The sequence below is a fragment of the Phocoena sinus genome, chromosome 7 (assembly GCF_008692025.1).
Source record: "Phocoena sinus isolate mPhoSin1 chromosome 7, mPhoSin1.pri, whole genome shotgun sequence".
In the NCBI taxonomy this organism is placed as follows: domain Eukaryota; kingdom Metazoa; phylum Chordata; class Mammalia; order Artiodactyla; family Phocoenidae; genus Phocoena; species Phocoena sinus.
In genome coordinates this window covers 74,548,975-74,572,203 of record NC_045769.1, presented here as the reverse complement: position 1 = coordinate 74,572,203, position 23,229 = coordinate 74,548,975, and the positions used below count along the sequence as shown (strand labels likewise).

Genomic DNA, 23,229 nt, shown 5'->3' with positions numbered 1-23,229 from the left:
GCATAGGCCTCTGTGGACAAATTATCCAGCTTATGGTGCCTGGCTGCAGGACGCTGCTCCGGGCTTGAAGCACTGCCAAAATGCAGCCTCTCCTCACTTCTCCCCAGCTCTGAGCTGACAAGGCCGTCACCCAAAATGAATGTGAATGGCCAGAGAGAAACAGGACACGTGCTTTCAGGGACAAACAAAACATATGTCAAGACTGGCTGTCCAGCTACAATCTTTGATGTAATGGCATACAGGGAAAGCTAATTGTGCTAATGTCACACCATAGAGCTACCAAGTGTGGCATCCATTAAGACCTACTGTAATTTGATACCCTGCAGTGAGCATCCCTGGGGCATCAGCAAAATCACTGGCCCTGTGCTTCCAGGGGATGTCAGAGACTTACCTAGAAAACACACCCAGAACTTAGAAGGTGGTAACCGTCAAGTAACAATCCAGGAGATGGAAAAACAATACTCTTCCGTGAGGCCCCCAATATGTGATTTATAGAAGCATTTTGTAGGAATTGTTTGCCTCCCCAGTTTCTGTCCACACCGCCTCCCGCCTTCCAGCAACAACCCCTGACTTTGGGCTGGGGATATAGCTCCTCCTATTTTGAGAGGATGGTAGAGCAGGGCGACTAGACCGACCAGCACACTGCATTCTACTGAGGTGTGGGATGTGGCTTATGCTGGTCCAATCAGAGTGACTCTTGGGATTTTACGGGAACTGCTAGAAAAGAAAGTTTGATTTTCCCATTACACTTGAACCTCGGAGAATATGCCATAGTCATTTTGCTATCAAGAAGGGAGAGCCTGCCTGAGAATGGAACTGATGAAGAAGAATTAGGGGGGAAATAACAGCGTCCCAGGGACACTGCTGGAGTCCTGGGTCAACCCAGATCTAAAACCTACCCTACCCTAGACTCCCCAGGATGGCCACCATTAGATTTTCATTTTACTAAGGCTAACCTCGGTTGTTTTCTGCCCCTCGCAAATGCAAACTAACAGATGAACCACAATGCCATCCTAAGAACACCCACGAGTGAACACAAAAGCTTATGCTATACCTTACCACATAAACAAGAAAAAAATTTGCATTTTTGGTCATTTCCTATGAGAACTTACTCTTTCACGTCTCCCTTCTAGTCCTTATACCCTAATGTGAGCTAACACATGCAAAGCATCACCTGATTTTGGCCTCCTCTGCAAGGCAAGTCTAAATATCTGACCTGAATTCAAGGAGAGATGAGGAAGCTAAAATCACGATCCGCAATTTCTTCTGGTGTCATAAATCTTCACATGACCTGGCCCGTGTGGCATAGAGAAAGTGGACTCTAGTTAGCGAATGGTCGCATCAGTGCCACGTCAATGAAGCCAACTCAGGGAAAGGCCAGGAACCCCTCGCAGCCCTGACCAGAAGGGGGAGGGGGACACCAGCTCTGCCCCTAAGGGTTCAGGTCGGTCAAAGCACCAGCACCTGCAGGCTGTAAGCCGCCCAGGTCATCCTGCGCACCACATCCTGCAGCCGTCCGTTTTATCATTAACCACTGTCTGGCCAACAAGGGCAGGGTTCAGCTCAAGAACACCGGGAACTTTAAGGCAGGAGGCGTATCCAGAACCATGGTGGGTCCACAGCCACTCACTGTGACTATCAATATCCTCCTGGCTGTCCGCCCGACAGCAACCACAATGCCTGCTCCCTGTTGGTAAAAGAACTGCAGGCCTTTTCCCCCAAGAAAGTCAGCACAACCAACCAGGTGTGGCAAAAACGACGAAACGTGCAAACGAGCTTACTCAATGCCCTGGGCAAACCTTGTTTCCCATCCCGCTCTTGTCCATACTTGGCTTCTGATCCCCAGAGATCAAAAGAGGAGACTTTAAAGCTGAAAATCACGTAAGATCTCAGCCTGGTGCTCAGAAAAAACTGTAGAACACACAGGCTCAAAATTGTGATGGGAGGGAGGGAGGGAGGGAGGGAGGGCATAAGAAGGCCAACTCATTCTCAATCCCTTTTCATCGTAAGCTCATTAAGGAATTCCAGACCCTTACATTCATTCTTTTATCTGAGGATCTAAGGGGGCGGGATAGGGGTGAGGGATGAACCTGCTCTGCCTCCCCACCTGGGGCAGGCAGGGGATTGGCGGGGGGGGGGGGGGGGGGGGGGGAGCAGAAAAAAGCACAGAAGGCCACTAAGACAGGGAAATCATGTAAATAAATAAATGACCACAATTACCCAGCTGCTTCTCAGGGAACAAAATTCTCAGGACTGACTTACGCTCAATGGTTAAAGATCTGTCCAATCTCCTGAACGCAGACATCACCCCAGTGCTTTAGGAGCGGTCATTCTAGGGAAATATCTCTTGTTACCTCCACTGCTGTGAAACAGAAACCATAACTATGATGCAAATCCCGAAGAAGATCCCGGTAAGGTCTTCTGAACCATTTCCTCCCCAGCTCTGGCACACAGTTGGTGTCCCAACATGTAACTGCCCCCAGCATGGAGGGATTTCTCTTCCAAACAACTTCTTGACCCCTAGGAAAGGCCAATTTAGAAATAAACTGCATAGAGTATAAAGGGCATTCTGAACCCTACCAAGTTCACTGCCTTTCCTCCCCGTAGCCATTCGTCTACTTAACCAGCAGGTACTGAGCACCTACAAGGAGCCAGGCTCGGTTTTAGGCACTGGAGGTATGACAGCAAATGTGACCAAGTTCCTACCCTCCTGCAGTTTACATTCAGGCAGAAAACTCCACGTAGATGTTCTTTCATGCATGTAACCATGTATCTCCTGCTATAAGGCCCTAAATCCAAGAAGATTCCCTCCATTATAAGAACACATGCCCCCGACTTCCCTGGTGGCGCAGTGGTCGAGAGTCCGCCTGCCGATGCAGGGGACATGGGTTCGTGCCCCAGTCCGGGAAGATCCCACATGCCGCGGAGCGGCTGGGCCCGTGAGCCACAGCCGCTGAGCCTGCGCTCCGCAACGGAAGAGGCCACAGCAGAGAGAGGCCCGCGTACCGCAAAAAAAAAAAAAAAAGAACACATGCCCCTATATAAGGAGTACTTTAACTCATGAGCCAAATAACTCTGGCAAAAGTCTTTGACTTCTAGTTGCAAAACCAATATTCAATGTCAGCTGATGGCCCAATTTACTCTATTTGTAGCACTCTGTGCCCTATCTTCCCCCCACCCACCCACCAGCCCTGAAATTATCTGATACACTGAAGGGCTTAGAGGAAGGAATTTTAATCCAAAATATTGCCTCTGGGCAGGAAACTGTTCTAAGGCGCATCTACTATGATTTCTTTTCTTCAGTCTGGAAACCAGCAAGGCAGCAGATGAATTCAAGGTTTCCTAGTACAAACAAGGCATTGTAATCGCTATGATAAAGTGATAGGGAATAAACTTCTCAGACCTTAACAGTCACAAAATTATTGCTAAAAATACAAATTTAATACTAATTAAACCATACTCTAAACTCTATCCTCCCATTGAGTTTGGAGGTAGGAGCCTTAAACTACTGAGAGGTGTAGCTTTACAGAGCAAACATGATCAAAGTGTCAGCTCAGGACTACAGTCACTAAGTGTGTTTTTATTCCTGTCATTTTTCTTTCCACAAACCAGCCAAATCAATACCATACAGATTGCAATGACTGACGTATTCAATGCTACACTACCCCCCCCCTCCCCGCCACATGCTGGACTGTTTACTAAATCCTGCAGAGTTAGAATCTGACTGTGGGTAACATGGAAACATTCCTCAATACCACTAGTGTCCTGATTTTCCTTGCAAAGTAAATAATAACAGCAGCCACAATTTTCTGAACACTTCTCGGGTACCAGACACTGCTATGCTAGACATCTGCATGCATATGACCACACTTAATCCTCCCAGCATGCATGACCATACAAAGAGGAACTACTATCTCCATTTTGCAGATGATAAGACTGAAGCTCAGAGAGGTTAAGTAACTTCCTTAATGTCACAAAGCTGGAAAAGTGGCAGAATGAAATTGAAACCCACACTTGCCTGACACCACCAGCCATTCTTAACCATTTTACCTTAAAGTCTCTGCGTTCCTTTCCAGCCAGGATATCATGGGAGAAGATTAACATGCAACTTATGAGCAATCCTGCTATGTAACGCTATCACTAAAAGCAATGGCTACATTTCACAGACTCAAGCAGTTTTATTAGGATTCGTGGATATAATAAAACTCCAGATGAAGGTATCACCAGCTTGAAAATACCAAAAAGGCCGAAAAGCAGTCACCTTCAAATGTTTAGTACAAAAAACATCAGAGCGCCACTCAAACTTTAATAGGGTTAGACTGCCAGCATCCATTCAAGGTAAGACTGAGACTAAAGAGAAAGAAAAAAGATTATTATCAGATAACCTTGAAATTAAGCCAAATGAAGAAAACAGTTGGGAAAACAGCCTAAGACCTGTGCTCACTGCTACGCTTTAAAACGCAGCTATGCTTACAGGGCAAGGCCAGGGAGAAATGAGCCTGTAGGGCCGATGACCCTGTGAAGGCATCTCCTCAGGGAAAGCAAGGCTGGGGGCTGCCCTTGGCATGGCCCTCCACTGTGCCGAGGAAGATCAAGTTCAGGTGCCTATAAGAACTGTCTTCCAGGTTTATAAAATCCACTGGACAGGATTCCGGTGGAGAGCAACACTTCCAAGAGACCAGGCAGACCCAACCAACAGAGACATATCTGCCACAATCAGCCTCAAAGCTTTCCCTGGCCGACCTCCAAACCCACTGTCGCCCACTAGGCTTGCCCTTGCGTTTCTCTGTTCTGTTTCAGCTCTGCAATTCCACTATCAGCTCTGCTCTCTCCCAGCTACTCACTTAAGGTTCCTGAGAAATAAAAAGCGCCCCCAAAAAGAGTACCAGAAATTAAGAAAAAACTTGAGGTGAGAAAGCACTTTCAAAACAGTATCCCGATAATCACTATGCCAACATTTTTACATGCCACTTTTTATTTAAAAAAAAAAAATCTTTATATCGGTTTCTTAAGCACCCTGCCAGTACCTAAGGGTTGCATAGCAAAAGAGCCTTCTTGCCCTCAAGCGCTTAGAGTCTGGCCATGCAAAATAAGAGAACAGAGATGAGGGGTTCCAAATTATGTAATTATGACAGTGATGTCACGAGGTCAAAGAAATAAACCATGACTGATGACTGAGGTGCTGTACTGGGTTGAATGATGCTCCCTCCCCACCCACGAGAGATACTTCCACATCCTAACCCCTAGAACCTGTGAATGTGACTTTATTTGGGAAAAGGATCTCTGCAGATATAATTAAATTAAGGATCTCGAAATGCCGCTGTCCTAGATTATCCCGGTAGCCCCTAAATACAATGACAGGTGTCCCTATAGGAGACACACAAAGGAATCACAGAAAGAAGAGGGAAAGACCATGTGAAGATGGAGGCAGAGACTGGAGTAATACAGGCGCAAGCCGGGAAATGCCTGCAGCCAGCAGACTCTGGACCAGAGAGGTAAGGCAGGGCCCTCCCCCAGAGCGCTCTGAGAGGGCCTGGCCAGGCCCGACATCTTAATTTCAGACTCTGGTCCTCACAACCATGAAAGGACACATTTCTGTTGGTTTAAGCCACCATGTTTTGTGGCGATTTGTTATGGAAGCCCTAGGAATATAATACAGATGGTGAGGGGAATGCCGCTGGGAAGGCCTTAAAGGGCAGGGGCAAGGACCTACAGGCAGGCAGGCAGGAGGGAGAGACCGTACACGGCAAGAGAGACAAGCCACGGGTGGAGGAACAATGTGAGAGATGAGCCTGAAATGTACTTGGCTGAAACAGCAACTTGAATGCCTATCTAGGTCATATTAATTTTATCAGCTAATAGCGGAGTCACCGAAGACGTCTGAGCAAGGGAATAAAATGTACAACGTGGTGTTTGAGGAAAATTAATCTAATATTAAAAAGCAGGCTGAACTAGAAACAAATATCCAGCAGAGTATCCTTTTGTGAAGAAAGATTCCTGAAGAACAGAAACCAAATACCCACGCTCTAATCCTCAGAATCTATGAATGCTACCTTATATGACAAAGGAACTTCCGCAGATGTGATTAAATTAAAGCTCTTGAGATGGGGAGATTATCCCGGATTATGGGGGGGGGGGGGGGCGGGTAGGATGTAATCACGAGGGTCCTTTTAAGAAGAGGGCAAAGGGAGGTTTACTGCAGAAAGAAGACAGTGTGAGACAAGGCAATGAAGCCACGTGCTTTGAATCTGGAGGAAGGAGCTACAAGCCAAAGGAAACAGATTCTCCTCAGTGGTTCCAGAACTATGAGGATAAATTTACGTTGTTTCAAGATATTAAAAGTGTATCATGCCTTGTCACAGTGGCAACAGCAAACTAAGCTTTATGTTCCCTCCCATGAAATTCAGATAAACCTTTCTTCCCCTGAACTCTTCCCCTTTCTTGCTTCTCCCCCCGGCTCACCCAAGCTGGTCCCATTTTATTCTTCCGAAGTTCACGTTCAGCATCCTCTGTTTTAACACCTCCTGAGCTGCTTTAGACTTCTGTGTACTTCACAGCTCAACATTATTACCAGTATATGCCCTACAAGGGAGGTGGAGAGAACCTAGTAATTTACTTACCCACCCATCTTGTTCCAGAAGGAATTTAAGAAGAAGCTGGTTCCTTCTGGGGCAATGAAAATGCTTTCTATCTTCATCCGCGTGATGCTAATATGGTGAACACAGATGAAAAAATGCATTGAGTTGTAGGTTTACATTTGTGTATTTTACAGTATGTGTGCTATACCTCAATAAAAACATAAAAGAGAAAAAAAAAAAGCTGATTCCACCTCTTCTCCTCTTGAGGGCAGGAAGAGTAAGCTTAAAGTCTCCAAATAAGAAGAGGGAAAGAAACATTTGTCCCACAGAGCCACTGAGGTTTATTTTAAAAAGAGGCTGGATGGGTGAAGAAAAAGTTGAGCATAAAAGAAAGTGTAGGGCTTCCCTGGTGCCGCAGTGGTTGAGAGTCCGCCTAACGATGCAGGGGACGCAGGTTCGTGCCCCGGTCCGGGAGGATCCCACGTGCCGCGGAGCGGCTGGGTCCGTGAGCCATGGCCGCTGAGCCTGCGCGTCCGGAGCCTGTGCTCCACAACGGGAGAGGCCACGGCAGTGAGAGGCCCACGTACCACAAAAAAAAAAAAAAAGAAAGTGTATATATGGTCCCCAGAAAGGACCTACAGATTAGCCCTTAGAAAGGACATCAAAAGGAATAAACTAAAAATATAGAAACAAAAGAAATGAACTAGAAATACCAAGCATTTAGAAAGAATCTACATAGAAGTACCTTCCAAAAATTTTTGACCCCCAACTGTAGTAAAAAATGTTACATTTCAACTCATTGCACCCATACATATATAAAACTGAAATTAAAATTTCATGAAGTACTTCTTACCATTGCAACACATGAGTTTTTATTTAAAACTTTTATTTCTAACGCTGAGTCTGACTCAGTAAATTGATCCAGTAATAGACTGCAACCCAGTTTGCAAAAACAATAAGGCCCAGGTAGCAGGAGTTCAACTGGACAGGAAGATAACATCAAAAGGCAACTCTCCTCTAATTTTATGGCTACAGGGGAGAAAAGTTTAAAAGTTTTACTTTACAACAGAGAGCCAATTTAAAAAAAAAAGCTTTGAAACAATTTGTATTAAAAGGAAACAACCTGGGAGTTCCCTGGTGGTCCAGTGGTTAGGATTCGGCACTTCCACTGCAGTGGCCCAGGTTCAATTCCTAGTCAAGGAACTGAGATCCCACAAGCTGCATGGTGTGGCCAAATATAAATAAATAAATAGGGTTGATCCAGGTAAAGAAAAGGGAGGTCAGCTTTAAAAAAAAAAGGAAACAATCTGTATTAAAAGGAAAGTTTTTAATACGCTCATTAAAATTTTCTTCTTGGGCTTCCCTGGTGGCACAGTCGTTAAGAGTCTGCCTGCCAATGCAGGTGACATGGGTTCAAGCCCTGGTCCGGGAAGATCCCACATGCCGTGGAGCAACTAAGCCTGTGTGCCACAACTACTGAAGCCCACGTGCCTAGAGCCCTTGCTCCACTACAAGAGAAGCCACCGCAATGAGAAGCCCGAGCACCACAACGAAGACAACAGCAACTAGAGAAAAGTCCACGCACAGCAACGAAGACCCAATGCAGCCAAAAAAAATAAAATTAAAAAAAATAATAATTTTCTTCTTAACCACTGCCAAGTCCCAGCCATAAGCATCCCAATTTTGAGACAATTCGATATTGAATCTTCAATTCAATGAACCTATACGTTATGAGATATGAAAAGGTAAACAAGATATAATCCCTACCTTCAAAGAGTTTATAATCTACCAATAAAGAAAAAAAAGTGAAAAATACAGAGCAATTACAAACAGTAATGTTGTGGGAACACTAAGGAAGGAGAAACTGCTTTTAGCCAGAAGATGAGATATGACAAAGGCTGTACGGAGAAAGAAATGGCATTTGAACTGGGGAGAGGGTAGAGAGTAGAGGGGGAAAGCGGTTGACATATTGAGGCATTTAGACACAAAAATGTACAGAGGAAGCTGGCAAATAAATAGTTGGCTGTGGCAGATTCAAAACATGCCCCCAAATTCTTTGGCTCTCTTGCCATCAAGAGGTGGAATCTCACCATTGTAAAGCAATTATACCCCAATAAAGATGTTTAAAAAAAATAAAATTAAAAAAAGAGGTGAAATCTATGCTAGTCATTAGAGAAATGCAAATCAAAACTACAATGAGGTATCACCTCACACTGGTCAGAATGGCCATCATCAAAAAGTCTACAAATAATAAATGCTGGAGAGGGTGTGGAAAAAAGGGAACCCTCCTACACTGTTGGTGGGAATGCAAACTGGTGCAGCCACTGTGGAGTTCAGTATGGAGGTTCCTTAAAAAACTAAAAATAGTTACCATATGATCCAGCAATCCTACTCCTGGGCATATATCCAGAAAAGATGAAAACTCTAATTCGGTAAGATACATGCACCCCAATGTTCATAGCAGCATTATTTACAATAGCCAAGACATGGAAGCAACCTAAGTGTCCACTGACAGATGAACGAATGGATAAAGAAGATGTGGCACACACACGCACGAGCACGCGCGCGTGCCCGCTCACAATGGAATATTACTCAGCCCTAAAAAAGAAGGAAATAATGCCATTTGCAGCAACATGGATGGACCGAGAGATTATCATACAAAGTGAAGTAAGAGAAAGACAAATATCATATGATATCACTTAAATGTGGAATCTAAAAAAATGATACAAATCAACTTACTTACAAAACAGAAACAGACCTACAGACGTAGAAAACAAACTTATGGTTACCAAAGGGGAAAGTAGGGGAATGATAAATGAGAAGTTTGGGATTAACAGATACATACTACTATATATAAAATAGAGAAACAACAAGGACCTACTGTATAGCACAGGGAGCTATACCCAATATCTTGTAATAACCTATAATGGAAAAGAATCTGAAAAAGAATACACACACACACACACACACACACACACACACACACATACACTGAATCACTTTGCTGTACATCTGAAACTGACACAACATTGTAAATCAATTGTACTTCCATTTAAAAAGAAAAGAGGTGGGATCTGTGTGCCCCTCCCCCCCACCCTTGAATCTGGGCTCTGTGACCGCTTGACCAACAGACTGCAGGAGAAGTGGCACCGTACCAGTCTCCAGGACCAAGCCTTAAGCAACTAGCAACTTCCATTTCCTGTCTCTTGCAACACTTGCTCTTGGAACTCAGCCGCCATGCTCTAAGGAAGCTCAGAATAGCCCATGTAGAGAGACCACATGTAGGTGTTTTAGCTGACAGCCAGCATCACAAGCCAGACATGTGACTGAATGAGCCTCCAGACGATTCCAGCCCCCAACCTTCAAGCATTCCCAGCTGAGGCCCCAGACACTGTGGAACAGAGACAAGCTGTCCTTGCTGTGCACTTTCCAAATCCCTGCTTTGCTAAACTGTGAGTAGAGTAAAATGGGTTTTGTTTTATGCCACTACATTTGAGGCGGTTTACCGTGCAGCAATAGATCGACTGGAACAGAACAGTACAGTCAAGGGTATAAGAGGACGTGGTCGAAGATAACCATGGAAAAGAGTCTGAAGGAAGATGCCACATATCTTGAAGTCAATCTAAACAGTTTAAAATTTCTTCTATATGCCTTGGTGAGCAGCTGAAGGGCTGAAGGTCAAGGGAATTATATGACTGGATTAGGAAGTTATATTAGCAGCAGTTTCTCCAGCAAGCTCAGAGAAACGCTTGACATAGATACGATAATCTTAAGTGTAGATCTCCTAATTGTCCCCATTTTACAAATGAAGTGCTTGAGAGGTGAAGATCATCTAGAATAATCTGACATCTAATTCAGTAGCAAAACCCACTGGCTCTGTCTTCAAAATATATCCTGATTCCCACCAACTTCCTCTCATAACTCCAAGCCTGGTCCAAGCCATCACTATCTCTCACCTAGACCAGTGATTATCCAACTAAATTTACCATCCATAATCAAAGAATAATTCTGTAAAACACCCTGTCCAGTGAGTTGGGTCCACTGATCACATGTTAAATCATGGCAATGTCAAAGTGCCCTAACAGTTTCTGAACACATAAACCCGATTTCTGTACCTATCACATAATAGATCAGATACAAATACCTCTTGGGATAAGCACTGTGGGCTACCATTTCCAAATTCCCTACAGATATCAATCTTTGGGATGTAGGAACGAGAAAATAGAATTCCTGAGAATTCTTGAAATCACAAATCATTTTTAAAATATTACCAACATTCTTCACTCTTTACTGTTGTGAGTATCTTTTTAAAATTGTTTAACTAAGAATGCTTAGTAGTATTTACAAAAACTGAAGCATACAGAAAACACTCAGACACTGGATAATGGCAGCAAACATTATTGTATAGTATTTGAATAACCTAGCAAGGTTAGCAGCACTATGGAGAATCACATGTCAAAATAGCCAATTTAAGGACTTATTTTGCTTCCAAAACATGTTATCTCTTGGCACACTACACATAGGGTTTTATTTTAAAAAATACTCTACACAAAAATTTATCAACGTTTATTCGCAAAATGAATCTTTGTTTGCAGTCGTCGGGCCACGAACACACTATACAAGTGTAACCTGGCAATAGCAACACACATGTCCGACTGGTTAAATCGTGACCTCTTCTCTCCGTGTGCTCTTCCCTGGATTCCCAGAATAGTCAACCTTAACCTTCTACTCCATGTGTCAGCGTTTCCTGCTCTGGCTTTCAACTTGCAGTCAGTAGTTTTCTTAGAGCCAATAAAATCTCTACGTAGATTGTGGCTAGGGGCTGCCTCCTGGGCAATGCAAGTATCAAGAACCTTAGAGGATGGAAATTGAAAAAGAGATAAACAAGCTATCTCAGAAAATTCCAAAACTGGGAGGAAAAGGAAAGGAAGTCAGCAAAAACCAAGTCAGAAAGGATTAAGTGATCAATAGATGTTTTGGAAAAATAAAAGTGAGGGGAAAATGTCAAGGTCTACAGACATAGACCAAAGTCCCAGGCGAATTTGAGAATGCATTTCAAACACTTAGCAAGAGATAATTCCTGGGGATCTCAATACTAAGAGCAAGTCATGCAAGATGAACCTAACTTCCTTTTTCAGTAAGATTCCCAAACTAGAAGTGCAAGGAAACACAGATTTTAGCAAGGCAGCTGACAAAGTATCTTATGAAATATCTGTGGTCAAGATGGTCAAAAAGATAAGCCAATGTATCCATGAGTTACTGCATTCAAAGGGTACAGAAGGAGAACTCATCTCTTCCCAACGTGATAGAAATGGAATCCAACATATTCAACAGGCTAGTGCTATGGGCGAGACCTGACAAACTAGAGATTAATCAAGGTAAATTTAAGGTCCTACATATAGTAAAGGAAATAAAAGACAAGGACACAAGTAGACAAGGAGAATGTGAGGAAAACAGCAGCATCTATGATATGAGATAGATATGATATGAGAAACTTTGAGATTTCTGTGGGTAGTCAACTCAGTAAGTAGGACAATGTGGTTCTCTGAAATACAGCAGTTTCCATGCGTACAAGCATGGAAGTCAAAAAAAAATTAAGAGGAGAGAAAACCCCCTCAAGAATACTGCAATCAGTTCTAAAAACCAATTATTAAAGGCTTTCAACCAAACAGAAGCATGGGCAAAAAGGTGGGCAGGATGGCGGTGACCACTGGAAAGCTCTGGAGAGATTTTGCTCAGATAAAAGAGTATCAGGATGAACGTGATAGGTCTAATCATGTAAATATGTAAATATAGTATTGTACTCTCTTACTTATAGCTGGAAAAAGAACTATGACCAAAGGATAAACAGACGCTGCACTTATTATAGACCAAAAAACCCAACCTTCTGACAGTCAGCGTTGTCCAAAGGTAGAATGAGCTCGTAGTAGAAACTGCATCCCTCAACTTTGCAGAATTTCTGCGAAGCCTGGGGGTTCACTCAGAGGGTACGATGCAGAGCACTGCAGACCCTGGATGGTTGGATTAAATAACTCCTCCCAACCTTGTGACTCTACCACTAAGAAGAGGCCACTGAGGAAAAGGATTAACACTCCTGAGACACTCACAATCTCTTCAGAAACATCTAATGAATGGGAGCAACTTGAGAAGAATACAGGGAGAGAAAGGACATTAAATTTCGGAGAAGACAGCCAGGGGCTGAAGAGGGAGCAGCAGCGATGAATGCAGATTCGTTTTCTAAAATGCTTCCTCAGGAAACAGCTTATGAAAGTCATAGGGTTCAAAACATTTTCTTTAATGATAGGAAAGACGTAAGCCTATTTCTAAGCTCAAGGGAAAAAGCCAACAAAGAGGATAAATTGAAGGAGCTTGGGGGGAAAGGGCAGAGAAAAAATAAAGAGCAAGACCTTGGGAAAGGAGACTAGACTCAACCTGAAAATATCTGGCACAGAGTTAAGTGCTGGATAACATGTTTAAGACACATCCTCACACGTACAAACAAAAGTATTTAAAATTATTCTCTTTTAAATAGTTATGCAAACACACCCAAGATTGGTACGAGTTTTACAACAAAGATCACAGTCTGCCATAGTTCCATGATCTTCTAAATGATAGAAGATCATGGAATCTTGCATGGAATTCCTAAAACCATACAAACATCAAGATTCCTTTAAAATAGTCCAAATGTCATAGTATCAAAATTAGATGAAGCAGGGGAGGACTGTCCAACAGACTTAACCCTGAGGCATTAGGTACTGATAATTGGGCTGTACCAATATGCAAAATAAAAGACAATTTAAAGAAATTCGAGGCATGAGTGGATTACTTTAATAAAAGGTAGTACGTTGAGATGTTTAAGAAAATTCTCCCATAAGACTTATCACAGAAGTGATGTTCTAACAATAATATCTCAAAACTAGATTTTTTAAGTTTAACATGAGTAGTTCCACAGTAAAATATTTTCCAAAACAGACTAAGCCAAATGACTGTTACTTGCTTGAATTATTGTAATATCCTTCCTGTTCCTAGTTTCACAATTACCCAAATACATAAAATAGATTGTATTAGTCTGCTCAGAATGTCCTAACAAAATACCATATGCTGGCTGGTTTAGACAACAGAAATATATTTTCTCACAATTCTGGAGGCTGGGAAGTCCAAGGCCAAGGTGCTGGCCAATTCAGTTCCTGAGGAGGACTCTCTTTCTGGCTTGCAGATGGTTGCCTTCTTGCTGTGTCCTCAAGTGGCAAAGAGACAGCAAGCTCTCTGGTGTGCCTTCTTATAAGGGCACTAATCCCATCAGGAAGGCCCCACCCTCATAATCTTATCTAACCCTACTTATCTCCCAAAGACCCCATCTTCAAATACTATCACATTGGGAGTTGGAGCTTCAACATATGAATTTGGGGGAAACACACGTAATTCAGTCCACAGCACAGATAGATAACATTTTTCAAGATCATCCTCAAAAACTGCTACCAGTGATTGCTCCAAAATCCAAATCTAACCAGATCCTTTCCTCCCTAAAATTCCCTAATACTTAGCATAGTTTGGGAGTAGGATCTGAATTGTTCAGCACAGAATAAGGAGTCCTCACGATGTAGTCTTCACTCACCTCTCCAGCTTTATGTCATATCAATTCCCACATGTACCCTAAGCTATGGTTAAACTAAACTACCTGCCACTCCCAGCATGCACCACACTCTCCTTTTGCCTTCTACCTTTAGACTGAATGTCCCCTACACTAGAATATTCCGCCTCTACATTGCCGGGCTTAGTTGCACTTATTCTTAAAGTGTGCACTTAATAACCTCCTTGAGTCAGAACCTTCCCTACACCCTTCCCCTCAAAGCGGGTTAGGTGTTCCTCCTCTGGACTCACTGCTGGATCTTCTGCCCGCCTCTGTGATAGACAGCACTTGCCAAGCTGTACTTGAACCGCTGATTCATGTGTCTCCCTTACTAAGCTGTGAATTCTCTTGAGGCCAGGAATAGCACCTTTGGTCCCTGTGTCATCAGCACAAGACCTAACACACAGTCAGTATTCCAAAAAAAAAAAGAACAGATAAAAACATGGATCAAATAGACCATAAAAGAGTTTGAAGAAAGAAAATGAAAGAAGATGGAAGCACTTTTTATTCCCAACATTTCACATTCGTCTCCCACAGACATATTTCTAGTTAGTTAGAAATCTGCACAAAGTTTTGGTGATTATCTCAGTCACCAGCAAAATGGAACACAACATAGAAATCACTACAGAGTCAAGATCAAAGAGACAGGAAGAGAATGAATAGGATAGGCAAACAAAGAACACACAGCAGAGTGTTTATCTGTAAAACAAACTTTACACTCTCCCAATGTCACGGGTTAGCTTACGACCTTTTAACATTTTTCATAAATGCCAATGAACAACTGGTGGACCCCTCACCAAACAAAACATCTCATTCAGACTTGCAGATGGCACTTTTAGGTATAAATTGATTAAAGCATCTTCCCTAGAAAAACAACTCACTTGAGCCTCCCTCATCAGAAATGCCAACTTTATATACAGGAGTCAGAGCAAAACTGTGCTTTATAAACTGTAAAGTCCACTACAAAGGCCGGCGGTTGTTACCGTCTGAATTACCCTTGCGGGGTGATGGTCCTTCGGCAGGAGGGTGGCTTAATTAAGAGGAGGGAAATGACTTGATGCTGCATCTGACTCATATTTTGCCTTTTTCTCCTCTCAAGAGAAACAAGCTCTAATGATACATTTTCCGATGACCAAACATTAACTCATCCGCTAAAATCTGCTCAATGACTAAAAAGTTCCTTGCTTCATAATAAACCAGTAGCTTGAAACTGTAGTGTAAATACAAGAAAGGGAGTCAAATTTTTATGCTTCTTCCTCAACGCACAACACCCTAAAAAATAATAAACTTTAATGTAATCCGAAGAGCAGATTTTTAGACATGACTCTACAAAAGAGATTATCCACTACTAGCCCTTAGAAGAGGTAGAAAAAAAAAGTGCTCTAATATGCTTTTGTCCTGTGGCTACAATGAAGGTTGAAAAGGCCTTCGGTTTTCCCCTCTAGGACATCATCAGATTCGAATGACTCCTGTCTCGTCCTCATCTCCCCTGGGTGTGCTCTTTCAAAAGAGCCTCCACATCTGTCCAGTTGCCCCTGAGCGACTCCTTCCTGCTTTCAACTTTCACCACTCACTCGAAGCCTCTCTTCTCTCGTCCTAAAGCTTGCTGATTCTATTTCTTTTACTCTCTTTCATCATTCCCCTTCCCCAAATCCTAACACCAGATCTTTAATGATTCATGGAAGAGATCATAAAAAAAAAAAAAATTGACAGTGATCCATTGTGATACGGTAGAGAATGCGTAACACAAAATAACAGCTCCCTTGATTCAAAATAACAAGTATTTATTGAGGGCCCACTGTGTGCCCTGTAAGGGCTACCAAACAAGATCAGCTTTCAACAAAGCTGTGAGCTTTGTGAGAGGAGCTGATTCATCCCCACGTCCCTCCACTTAGCTCATCAGAGCATCTCATACATAAAGGAGGGCCCCTCTGAAGTCCACAGAGGTTTGGGCCTCTTCCACTGTGATGACTTCTGGTATTATGTAAAGAAATGTCAAGACAGAGTGACAAAAACTGTGCATGTTTTAAATATTTACAAAACATGCCAGGCAATATTACTGGGCTGGTCTCAAGATAATTACACGGTCCAGTAATGAGACACAAGTCCAAAGTTGTATGATCCAGGATGCCTCCTTTCAATCCTGTTGGTATATTTCTGGGGCTCTATCATTCAAAAGTCATGTCAAGACCAACGTGAAGGCCCTTGAGAGTGGACGCTTGGACCAATGGGCGCTCGTGTCCACCACCGCCTCCCAAGGTCCCCACAAAGCAGTGAGTGGAAGAGTCAGTAAACAACTCAACAGTGAACATAAGGTCTCTGTCCTCAAGGAATTTACAAACTAGTTGGAAAAAAAAAAAGAAGACACACTCTCCACTCCCATCCCTCTCCAAATATAATGGAAGAAGTATTGCACCAGGAGACCAGGATTCCATACAGCATCCATCACTGACTGATCCATCACCAAGTCTTTAATCTTGGGCAGGTCCTCTTCAATACATTTAAACTTCAGGGTTTTCTCTTTTTTTTTTCCTGTAAAATGGAAAAATACTAATCTTGGCCCTGCCTTCTGTGCAAAGGTTATTTAGGGGCTCACATAAGATGTGGTGGTGTTTTGGTAAACTGCAAAGCCCTCCACAAATGTGAGCTACGTAGGAACAAAGGCTGAATACTTGATCACATGCTGCCTTATCATCACCCATAAAAACAAGTTAGTAACATTTATAAACATATAAATTCAGAACTTGACATTGTTGTGTCCAGGGAATAATAAGAAAAGGAGGGGAGAAAAGGTTTACGGCTATGACTTGAAAGTAAAGCAGTTTCATGGGGCTCCAGAGAGTTCCGGCAATTTTCCTGTGAATATCTGAATATTCCTTGTAATCGTTATTCCTTGTTGAAGTCACGTCCATGAGTAACCACAAAGATGACTACTCCCCAAACAAACCCAGATTTACTCCCTAAGGCCCCATGCTATGCCAGGCTTTTTCTGCAGTTAGAACTTCTAGAGTCATTTGCTCTAGCAAGTCTCCTCCCTCTCAACCCACTCTAATCTCATTTCTTCCCTCATGCTAAACTTACACAAACAGGGCTAATGCCACCCTAAATTACCAAAACAAACTGCCCTGGAGAACCCTTATCCGTTTGGGTCACAAGACTCCCTGGGAGAACAGAACCTCCCCTTCCTCCAGGTGGATGAAGAAGACACTCCCCTTGACGTCCCTCCCGCTCCCCCAATTCCCAGACTCGGCCCTTCTCCCTGCACTCACCCCGTGGACCCCGGGGCAGATCACCCTCTCAGCCTTTCTCCACAGGCAGGTTGATCCCCACCTTGAACTTCATGCCCAGACCTGGAGAAGCTCTCAGTGGTCTCCAGCCCAGCCCTTTCTCCTGAGCTATTACCACTTTTCTTCTGACAGCTCCCCCTGGATGTCCCAGAGCCGCTCAAGCAGGACTTGTCAAATTGAGCCTGTCCCCTTTTGGCATCCCCTGCGCCTCCCTATTCTGTTCTGTGATCGCTGCCCACCCCCGCTGCAACCTGAGATTCTCCTCCTCACCACAAAGAGATCAGTCAGCTCAACTCCCTCAACAGCCCTGAAATCTCTACTGTCCTCTCCAGCCACAGCTGTCACTGTTTCTTGACCAGACTGCTGTTCCCCTGCCTCCACGTGAGTGTCCCCGAAGTGTGGGACATGTTCTACTGGTGGTCATGGTTCTTAATTTATTTTTCTTTCCAATGGTTAATGTTTTTCCTATTACATATTAAAATAAATTCTTAAGGTGCACATCGAGACCACATTTCCACAAGGATAGTTGCTTTGAACAGACTTCCATGCACACTGGAATAACCTGGGGACCTTTCAAAATACATCCCAGACCAATTAAATCCCCCTGGGCAGGGGGATGGGCATCAGGTTTGGAAATTCCCACCTGCTTCCAATGTGCCGGAGAATTTGGGAATGACTCCATTAGAATGAGCCTGAAACAGGTATTTACGGAAAAAGGCTGTGCCCATTTAAAGAAAAATGAAGTAATTAGTCAAAGGTATGGTAAACAAATGGGAAGGGTGCCCAAGGGCACCCCTGTTTGCCCAGGATTCCAGCACTGAAAATCCTAGGATAGCTCTCTGTCCCAGGCAAGCTAGGATAGCTGGTCACGCTGCTCAGATGAAGCAGCCTCTGAAGTTTGGGAATGAGTGCTAGCGTTTCCCAAAACATGCTCAGCCAAATACCATCCACTCTCCCTGGGGTGTGAACAGCTGTGTGGCTAGAAAGGGTTCCACTGTGGAATAAACTTGAAAGACCCCAGGGATATCCCAGGATAGATGATTAAATTAATGGTTTTCTTCAACGCCAGCTTCTCGGAACTTCCAGTGCACTCTGGTCATTTACAGTGTCTGAGAGAAGGACATAGCCTGCATTTCTCAAGCTCATATGAGGACCTTTTTTGTGGAGCACTATATGATTGAGGTTTCAAGAAACCTTTTGTTAAATGTTGCCTCACTTGAACTTCCAGGCAATTCTGGGAAAAAAGTGAATCTGATAATGTCACTTCCTCATTATCAAGTTCATGCTTAAAAAAAAAAAAAAAAAAAGGCCGAACTCCTTGGCAGTGGTCTACTTTCCCAGCTCTCACATCTTTTCCCTTCCTGTGTTCTAATGTTTTTCAAATTTTTAGAAGCACTCAAATCACTTGGAGACAGTGTTGCAGTGCTGATTCTGATTCAGTAGTACTGGGGGGGGGGGGGGGCCTGAGACTCTGCATTTCTAGTGAGGCTAACTCCCAAATGATGCCATTACTGCTGATCCAAGGACCACATTTAAGTAGCATGGCTCTGGTCACACTCAATTCTAAAGGATTCTATCTTTCCTACAAGCCTCTGCCTCGAAGGCCCTTTTCCCACCCGATGCCTTCCTACTCATCCCTCAAAGATGCTTGAGAACATCGTTATCCTGAGACGACGACCTTGCTGCCCTCTCAAACAGAACTGCACATTCCAACTTTATGTTTACAGCTCCATTCTGGTGCTTCACTCTGGTGTAGCTTGACTATTTTTCTGTCTCTCCCAAACTGAGCTCTCTCACAGCCTTTCTGTCTTTATATTCCCAGGGCCTGGCACACGGTAGCTAGTCAACAAATCTATACGGAAGGAAGGAGTGGCTACACAAAAGAAATGCATGAACTTGGTCTAGGGAAGACTTTTAGAAAATGAGGTTATTACACAGAATCCAATTTTCAGTTTGGAGTTTTGTGGTTGAGGATCTCCAGCAAGAGAAACAAGCAGAATTGTTATGCTATCATTGCACACAGTCAAACCACAAAGGACTATCATCGCCTGTTTTTTTATAGGATACAAAACAATAAAATTCCCAATTTTCTCAAAGTGAAAACAAAACCCAGATAATCTTCTGATTAACATTTAACAGACTAAAATCACCAGGCACAGTGGAAAATGCAGCACCATTGACCTCTAAATCTGCGTCCATCTACTTTACGGAGAATCCTTCTGACAATTCTAAGTTTAAACAAACCTTTGTGAAAAGAGTACTCGAGCAGGTTTAATGTAGTCACAGCTGTCAAAATCAAGGGCTATGTATCACACTTAAGAAAGAGAGCATTTGAAAATGTGTCAATAATTATAATTAGACACTTGTACCAGATCTAATATACTTTCACTGCCCTTTACCTTCAACTGATGTGAAATTAAAACCAGTTTCTTTAAAATCCAACTCTCAGAACATAATTTAATTCTAAAGTAGATATAAAACTTGTCACACTACTGAGATAAAGTACATTTTACTCAAGAGGAGAAAAGGCCACAGTATTGTAATACATCATTTTAGGTAAGGTGACCACCTTTAATGCTGAAAGGGTAAAATATATTATCAAGGTGACAAAAATCTTCCAATACTTACTTCACCTCTTTGTATTTAAAGATTTTCTCTTCAAAATTATGCATGGCCCGCACAGCCCAGAAATAATAACTATTAACATTCCAGTTTATTTCCTACTAGTCTTTTTTTCTCTATATCCATATAGTATATAACTACAAACCTGAATTGTACTATGGTTTATGTTTATGGAATTGTACATAATTTATGTATATGGAATTATACTGTTTTAGTGTCCTGCTTTTTCTACTTAATGTTGTTTTATATAACCTCCATGGTCATTCTATTCATTCCAAAATTTTCTTTGTGCCTACAATGGATAAGGCAGTAAACTAGGGACAGGATACACACACAGGGAGTAATAGATAGACATAGTCCCTGTTCTCAATATTTACCCCACAGATATACTAACAGTATACATACACACACACACACACACACACACACACACACACACACACACAGTCTTTGTGTATACATACTTAACCTTTACAGGTTATTGTAGAACATTTAAGTCATTTCCATTTTTTTCTTTTTCGCTACTCTACAGAGACTTGAATAAATTTGTATACTTAAGGAGCTGTAGTGATTTTTTTTTTTTTTGATGAGTAACCAAGGGCTCAAAATCTTTTCCAGAAAAATTACATTTATATTAGCAGCCCAAAATTTCCAAGTCTTTCAAATAAAAAAATCCAAGCATGTTGCTTAATTTTAGGGGAACCAATTCCAAAGAAAAAAATGCAGTACAGGGAATAAGCATGAATTTTATATTACATTTTATTTACTTGGTTTTGAATTTTTAAATACATCTAATTTGGTAACCACCAGGAAATCCAATCATCTTATTAATCTATACCAGTTAAGTACCTCAAAATATTAAATAATCCTCTATTTTACCTTCTTCATATTATAAAATACTTTGAAAGAAAGAGCTAAAGCAGTCTGCTCTGGTCTGTTCCAAAGTCATAAATAAAATGTTGCTGTTTCTTAAAGACTGTCTATTATAGGCCTATTCTTTTTTAAGAAAGCTATTACAAAAATAAAATATTTTTCCCTAAGTCTAAAAATCCATTGCCTCTATTCTTGATCAATAATAGAAAGCTGACTATATGGGTTTCTTGGTCACTAATGTCTACTTACCACTCACCATATTTTAAAAAAAGAAAAGAAAGAAAGAGAGAGAGAGACAACCAACCATATAAGCTCTGCTTTTAACATAAAGCACAAACCAGACCCAGTGCTTTAAAACAATCAAAGTAAAGCTGTGGTTAGCAAGGCTCCCAAAGCCCAGGGTTCTTCATAGACTCAAACTTGCATAGGGAAAAAAAAAAATCACCAAGCTCCACTTACTGGAAGGACCAAAACGGAGGAAGGCTGAAAGAATCAACAAATTATCAAACTTTAGAAAGAGCTGAGTCTATATGCCCTTCTTCACAGATGAGGAAAGAAAAGTACCACAATGAAAAAGGCTGATGATGGGGCTTCCCACGTGGCGCAGTGGTTGAGAGTCCGCCTGCCGATGCAGGGGACACGGGTTCGTGCCCCGGTCCGGGAAGATCCCACATGCCACGGAGCGGCTAGGCCCGTGAGCCATGGCCGCTGAGCCTGTGCATCCGGAGCCTGTGCTCCACAATGGGAGAGGCCACAACAGTGAGAGGCCCGCGTACCGCAAAAAAAAAAAAAGGCTGATGAAGTGACTTTCTTGGGCCACAAAATTGGTTTACACCAGAGGACAGAGTAGTGCTTGAGTCTTATGGGTTACTTCCTCATTTCCACCATGCCATTTTGCTTCACTGACACAACCCAATATCCAATTCATGATACAACCTATACCGTAATTTCAAATGTAAATACCCTTTAATTCATCAATTCCAATCCTAGATATTTACCCCCAGATATACAGGAGATAGACAGAAAGACAGATGCATCTACATATACTCTATATCTAAATCAATATGTAGATATAGTAGTAAATGTAAAGATAGTCACTGCAACATTGTAACACATAATGTTACCTAAAATAACAAGCGAAAGACTGGCTGAATACATTATGATACATCCACACAACGAAATACCTTTCAAAAGAATGAGGAAGGGCTTCCCTGGTGGCACAGTGGTTGAGAGTCTGCCTGCCGATGCTGGGGACACGGGTTCGTGCCCCGGTCTGGGAGGATCCCACATGCCGCGGAGCGGCTGAGCCTGCGCGTCCGGAGCCTGTGCTCCGCAACAGTGAGAGGCCCGCGTACCGCGAAAAAAAAAAAAAAAAAAGAATGAGGAAACTCCACGGTAGTGATAGCAAAACATTTCCAAAATAAATTAAATTTAAAAAGTCAGGTATAGAATTGAAATGTGCACATTATGATACAATGTATAGGAAAAACACATTAGTATGTGTTTGTAAAAGTTATCACTGGAAGGATACACAATTAGTTTTAATCCTGGTTTTTCTCCAGGAAGGTAAAAGTAGAAGGCTGGAGGACAAAAGTTACCTTTCACTATATACCCTTCCTATACTTCAAGTCTTGCCTTGAGCACATGTAACATAACATAAATTTCGTTTCTAGAACAGAAAATATTTTAATGAATAAAAATATATGGGGCTTCCCTGGTGGCGCAGTGGTTGAGAGTCCACCTGCCGATGCAGGGGACACGGGTTCATGCCCCGGCCCGGGAAGATCTCACATGCCACGGAGCAGCTAGGCCCGTGAGCCATGGCCACTGAGCCTGTGCGTCCGGAGCCTGTGCTCTGCAACGGGAGAGGCCACAACAGTGAGAGGCCCACGTACCACAAAAAAAAAAAAAAATATATATATATATATATATATATATATATGATTTTTAAGAAAAAACTTATAAGAACCCATATTAACATATATATGTAATGAAATAAAGCTATGTGTGTATTAGAAATAAAAACACCAATTTGAAAAAAAAATTTTTTAAGAGTATGATGGCCCAAAAAGGAGATTGAAATGTCCAAGATAAAAGTCTTTATGAGAACGAAAGAAACGTCCTCCTGGAAGATTTCCATGTTCAATATCCACATCTGAAAAAGATTCACTCCACCAGTGCTTAGAATGTCCTAAAACAGTAAGACCCTTAGGGATTAAAAGGGAACCAGGGGAGAAGG

The 23,229-nt window shown here is 42.4% G+C and overlaps 1 protein-coding gene across 3 annotated transcripts in view; it reads right to left on the bottom strand.

Moving 5' to 3' along the window:
• Window positions 1-23,229, bottom strand: part of ACVR1 (activin A receptor type 1) — a 131,861-nt gene that overhangs the window by 97,673 nt on the left and 10,959 nt on the right. The window lies entirely within an intron of this gene.